Source organism: Aricia agestis, chromosome Z (assembly GCF_905147365.1).
Source record: "Aricia agestis chromosome Z, ilAriAges1.1, whole genome shotgun sequence".
Taxonomy (NCBI): Eukaryota; Metazoa; Arthropoda; class Insecta; order Lepidoptera; family Lycaenidae; genus Aricia; species Aricia agestis.
The window spans coordinates 38,739,158-38,745,217 of NC_056428.1; positions in this window are offsets into that span (position 1 = coordinate 38,739,158).

Sequence of the window (6,060 nt, forward strand, 5' to 3'; positions counted from 1 at the left end):
CCATATAAATACATTAATATATTCAAATTAAGCCGAGTGACCAAAATACCAAATTACTAGCGAAAATAAAAACCTTTGACATTTTTCGTTGAATTGGCTGTCTTTGATCCTCTCATTCAATGTAGGTGTTGATGTAACAATAATTTGAAATATTACGTAAGAAATCAATTAGGAATCCTACGTTCTAACTTCTAGCTCTATAAATCAAGTAGGTACGATAAACAGTCCACTAAGTAATATGTTAGAACCGAGGTAAATTGTAACAATATTTTTTATCAAAGAATTAATTCTGGGAAAAGGGTCTTTACCTAATTAAAGAATCTATTTCAAATAAACAAAAATATTTGTTTATTTTAAAAACAATTTGACTCATTAACCTTTTTAAAAACAGGGAGAATAATAATATTGTTTTCTTTCCAAATTAATTGAATGTCTTTTATCCTAAATTTTACGTTACATCACAAAAACGGATAGCGAAGCGGATAAAAAATGGCATAGGAAACTAGCACGGGCCATCTTTTTTCACAGTTCTAAAAAGCTGCAAACCCAAATCCTTATCCTGGAAGTTGAAACGACATACCCACCTACGGGAAAAAAACCACAGCGAGTGTGGTGTGAAACTCTTCCTATTATACGCGGTCGCCCCCCGCTGTCCCTTGACCCTTTGTCCCTCAACGTCCCTCGCTGACACACACATAATTTATTTCCGATCCGCCTTTGTTGCCCGGTTGGTTTTTATATCGTCGATCATACAGCCGCGAAAACAAACACTCGGAGTGTAGCGGAAACATTTTTACAGATTCAGATTTCTTTTGAACGTAAAATCTGAAGGAGCTCCCAATTTCCGAGATTGTGTACTGTTATGGAAATGCGAGGAGGTAACTGCGCCTCGTTTGGCCGCCATTGTATACGAAATGTTTCTCATATTTTTATTTGCGAGTAAAATGTTTTGGAAACGTTAAGAAAATGGGAATATTAGATACCGAACTTTTGATTTACGGTTGGTGTTGTTTTTGCATGAATTGAAATTTGTATATCTCTTAAATGTAAGGTTACATACAAGTTACACAATATGTCATACTATTTACATGATCAGAGATCAATTATACATAATTATACAAACTTAATTATTTACAGTCAGGTTTTCAGAAAATATAGTAGGTTAGGTTAGGACTTAGGTTAGGTTAGCCAATAACATTGTTTGCAAAATAGATTTTAATTTTACCACAATTATATCTTACTAATGAAATTAGAACGTGCAAACTCTTAAACACAACAAAAAAAACAAAATCCTGGTCCACAAAACGAAAAAAACCGAATCGAAAGCGGCAGGATGAAATATAACTCAAAATACATTGTCACGTATTGATATAACTTATAATATCAAAAGTAATATAGGGAAAGCTGTTGAAATTAAAGTTGAATTCCGTCGTAAGTTATAACTGGTCGGGCTCGCACCCACAATCCTTAATCTCCGAAAGACATTTATCATGTTCAGGCGATAAAAATGCCTTTGAGATCGGGCACACTGGGCGCACACAATGAAATACAACCTCTCCTTACCTGATACGAGGCCGAAAGTCAATTATATTCAAATATAAATCGGATTTGCGAACGTAAGCCCGTGACAATGGGATAGGCGCCGAGGTGATAGAGGACAAAGGCCGTTTGCCACACAACTGCGGGTGTGCCTCACGCCCAAACCTACCATTTGCCCATCTCGGACGATTTCGCCGCCCGCGCCAGCTGAATTGCCAATACGGAATACCCTCTTTTATGGACTTTAGAACAGCTTATTTGCCTAAGAAAAGAGTATTGCGATTTGCGTTCAAAGGAAGAAAAAAAATTTACATATTATATCTAATAATAATACTCCCCACACCGGTTTTGGTGACGGTGGCCAGTTTCATTGAAACCAGGCCTGTTACGCAGGAGTAATTTTATAGTGCCCAAGTGTGTGCGCAGTACACAAGAGCACTCTCTATTCCTTTTACTTTCATAACCCAGTGGGACGGAAGACCGACACGACATGTATATAATAATGTAAAATTTTGCCCAGAACAAACAAAACTGTCTCGTTACCGGTTGGAGTATAGGATTTAAATTTATTCTCCCGCCATCCCGTCCCGTCCCATCCCGTCGACTGTCAACAGAAAGAAGCCAAAAGCAAATTAAAATTAGAATAATTGAAACAGAAATAAAACTTCATCCATACTAATCCATACTTCCATACTAATATTATTAATGTGAAAGTGTGTCTGTCTGTCTGTTACCTCTTCACGCCCGAACCGCTGAACCGATTTGTCTGAAATTTGGTATGGAGATACTTTGAGTCCCGGGAAAGGACATATGATACTTTTTATCCCGGAAAAATCAAACTAATATTATAAATGTGAAAGTGTGTCTGTCTGTCTGTCTGTTTGTCTGTCTGTCTGTCTGTTATCTCTTCACGCCCGAACCGCTGAACCGATTTATCTGAAATTCAGTATGGAGATACTTTGAGTCCCGGGAAAGGACATAGGATACTTGTTATCCCGGAAAAATGTACGGTTCCCGAACGGAATTTTGGCGCAACGGAGTTGCGGGAATCATCTAATAGTTCATAAATCATACACTGCAGGTCTTGATCGACTTCCAAAAAGGAGTAGTTCTTTTTTAGCAGAGTAGAGAGAGTTCTTTTTTTAGCAGTGATTGTATTTTTTTTATTTGCAATATTCGAGTAGCCGTAAATCATTAAATCATTGCAGATCTGTAATAAATAATAGAGTTTCGATAACACATGTTTGTCGCTTATAAATAAACATACAGATTAATGAATAAATTATAATATTAACATATTAATTGCTATGAATGCGTCGGTTATTGATTTTATATAATTATTATTACGAAATCATATTTAGGTCGAAAGACGAAAAGGGGAATATTTTTTGTTTATCACATCAATCAAAAGTTTCGAAATTCTCCTTAATTATAAAATTGGATGATAGAATGAAAGATAATTTTAGGGATTAAAAAAGACCATCACCCTTGCTCTATTTTTAATTCTCGCAATCGCTTTGGAAAAACGGAATTGTTATAATTTATTTTCATTAAAACAATGTATAACGTCACTAACATAACATCAAATCATCAATCAAATAACTTAAGATAAAAGTTCAGTCTCCTCAAAAATCGGAGTATATCAAATAGTATTTAACACACTATTAAGATCAATTTGAACCCGGGTCGAGTCACGCCCGCCAAATCGTCTGACAATGCGCCCCATTCACGGCCGACCGTTGCGGACTGTCAACCGACATTAGATATCAATAACGACACAAAAACGGAATCCACCATAAATCATTTCGGTTCCACATCTGTGACGTGTTAAACTATTTGTAAAAACGCACAGATTTCAAAGGTGGGTCGGAAAAAAAGTATTAATGGTGAGGATCATTTGACTACGCTTTTATGGGTCTATTTTTGATTTTTATCGACAGCTGGTTTTGGAGTTGGGAATTGTATTTGAGCCTCGAATCTACAAATTATATGCAAAACGCTTAAAACATATTTTTTGGTCTTTGTATAATTCTGTTCTATTTGGTCTAAGGTAAATAGGTAAATTAAAGAAGTAAATGATGTAGTAGATGCATTTCTAGTATGGATTTGATAGATTAGTAGTCTCATGTAAATGTCAGTTCAGTACATAGTAGCATGTGAAATTTCGATACGTTTACTTATAAAATGATTCTAAAACAGAAAACATTTTTATTTAATTAATAAAACGCCGTGCTAAACGGATAAAGGAAAGAGGTCACCTTAAACACCCATAAATCTCGTATCAAGCGCAGTTTGACGTAAAAAGGCTTTCATTTGCATAATTTAGACCAACGTGTAAATGACGCGTTAAACACTCACAACGTCATTATGCGGCCGCGTCAGAAAAACTGTCACAAAAAAACGGATCATGTCAGCTGGTGTCACAAAGCCGGCGCCATACTACCACTCAGTGGGGCCCTTAAGAAATTTGTTACGAAGACAGTGACAAGTATTGTGGCGAGGGTACGGTGGCTACATTGTAACATTTATTGCTGAATTTGTTTTGGGGTGATAGACCGTGGATGTTCCATTGTTTGTTGTGATGTGTATTGTACGGGCCGGCTGCGTAAGTCAGAATTGAGTGGAAATTTATTAAGTCGAGGGCATATATTGTGTACCATAAACCGTTTTAGTGGTTTTTAAGATTTTGTAACGCCATGATGTGCATTTAGGGTGTGTTAAAATGTTTATTTTGGATACATTACATTTGGTTTAAAAATATATCGATGAAAATGTCTTCCGCCCACTATTATGGTATTTATGAGGATAACATAATATTGTGAATACTAAAATCATTGACGTAGCTTTATAAAAATAGAGGTTTTCTTCGTAACCTCTTGATAGCCCAGTATTAAATAAGATTGTCATTTTCCTAGAAACTTACTCCTGATTTATAAAATTATACGGCCATTTCATAATATTCCAGTTTTCCAACGTTACGAAAACAAGTTCATGGTCATATTTCTTTCCTTGTTTACCTTCCGTAAGCAGTAATAACAAACAGAATCCTGAATCAAAACAAATTTAGATCCATTATGAAAGCCTGTATTTGCGAGATAATTTGTTTAATTTTGCAATGTCGGATTTAATAGGCAGGTGCCAATTTGAAGGAAATATCGAAAAAACCATAATATCATGTAAATTAATTTAAACTCACATTATTCATGTTAATAGTATGAAATTAAAAACCTATTAATATTACTTTTTGTAATGACTAAAGAATTTAAACTGTATGAAATTATGTCACGCTTGATTTATTTATGCAAAGCTTGGCAATTGGCATACATAGTAGTCCCCACCCAGTACACGGAACTAACTTTTTTCTGATACATACAAATTTACCACTTTGTGAGTGCCTTGTTTACGTTGAGTCCGACAAACTTTTCTATGCGAAAAATTTCCGCGCTGCTGCGTTTTCGAATGCTTGACTCCTGGAATTGTCGATATGACGTCACCATGGCTCCTCGTACATACAACTTTCATTTTTTTGAATTTGTTTAATAAAGTTAATTTTAAAACTGTGGTCAACTTGTCCGACAAGAATCACGCTGCATATTGGAGTTTCGACCAGCCCAAAAATGTAGATGTGACGTCATTATGTCTCCCCGTACATGCAACTCTAAATTTAGTAGTTTTCGATTTAAAATAAAGTAGGGTAAATGACTAGTGATTGGACACTGGACACTGGACAGTGCCAGTCATTGAAAAAAACACAATATTTATTAAGGTTGCTTTAATTAAAAACTGCCTTTTTTATAGTAATAGAACGCCTAATTTTAAAGAAAAACAGACAGTTTTTTAAGCAACCTTAGTAAATATTATAGAGGGGAAGGGGAAGAGAAAGCCCTTTAATATTTAAATAATCGGCCAAGTGCGAGTCGGACTCGCGCACGAAGGGCTCCGTTATCCGTACCATTATAGAGCAAAATTAGGCCATAAATTGTGTTTTTTGTATGGGAGCCCCCCTTAATTTTTTATTTTATATACATTTTATTATTAAATATTAAAGTAAACATATAATTAAGAATTTTGTAAAAAATTCAATTACCTACCTCTTGTCATTATTAATATAGAGCAAAAAAGGCCAAAATATCACATTTGTAGTGTGGAAAATTAAATATTAATTTTTATTTGTTTTTTTTTTAAGAAATAAGGGGGCAAACGAGCAAACGGGTCACCTGATGGAAAGCAACTTCCGTCGCACATGGACACTCGCAGCATCAGAAAAGCTGCAGGTGCATTGCCGGCCTTTTAAGAGGGAATAGGGTAATAGGGGAGGGTAGGGATGGGAAGTTAAGGGAATAAGGGAGAGTAGAGAAGGGAATAGGGTAGGGGATTGGGCCCCTGGTAAACTCACTCACTCGGCGAAACACAGCGCAAGCGCTGTTTCACGCCGGTTTTCTGTGAGAACGTGGTATTTCTCCGGTCGAGCAGGCCCATTCGTGCAGAAGCATGGCTCTCCCACGTATATTTTTTTTCTTA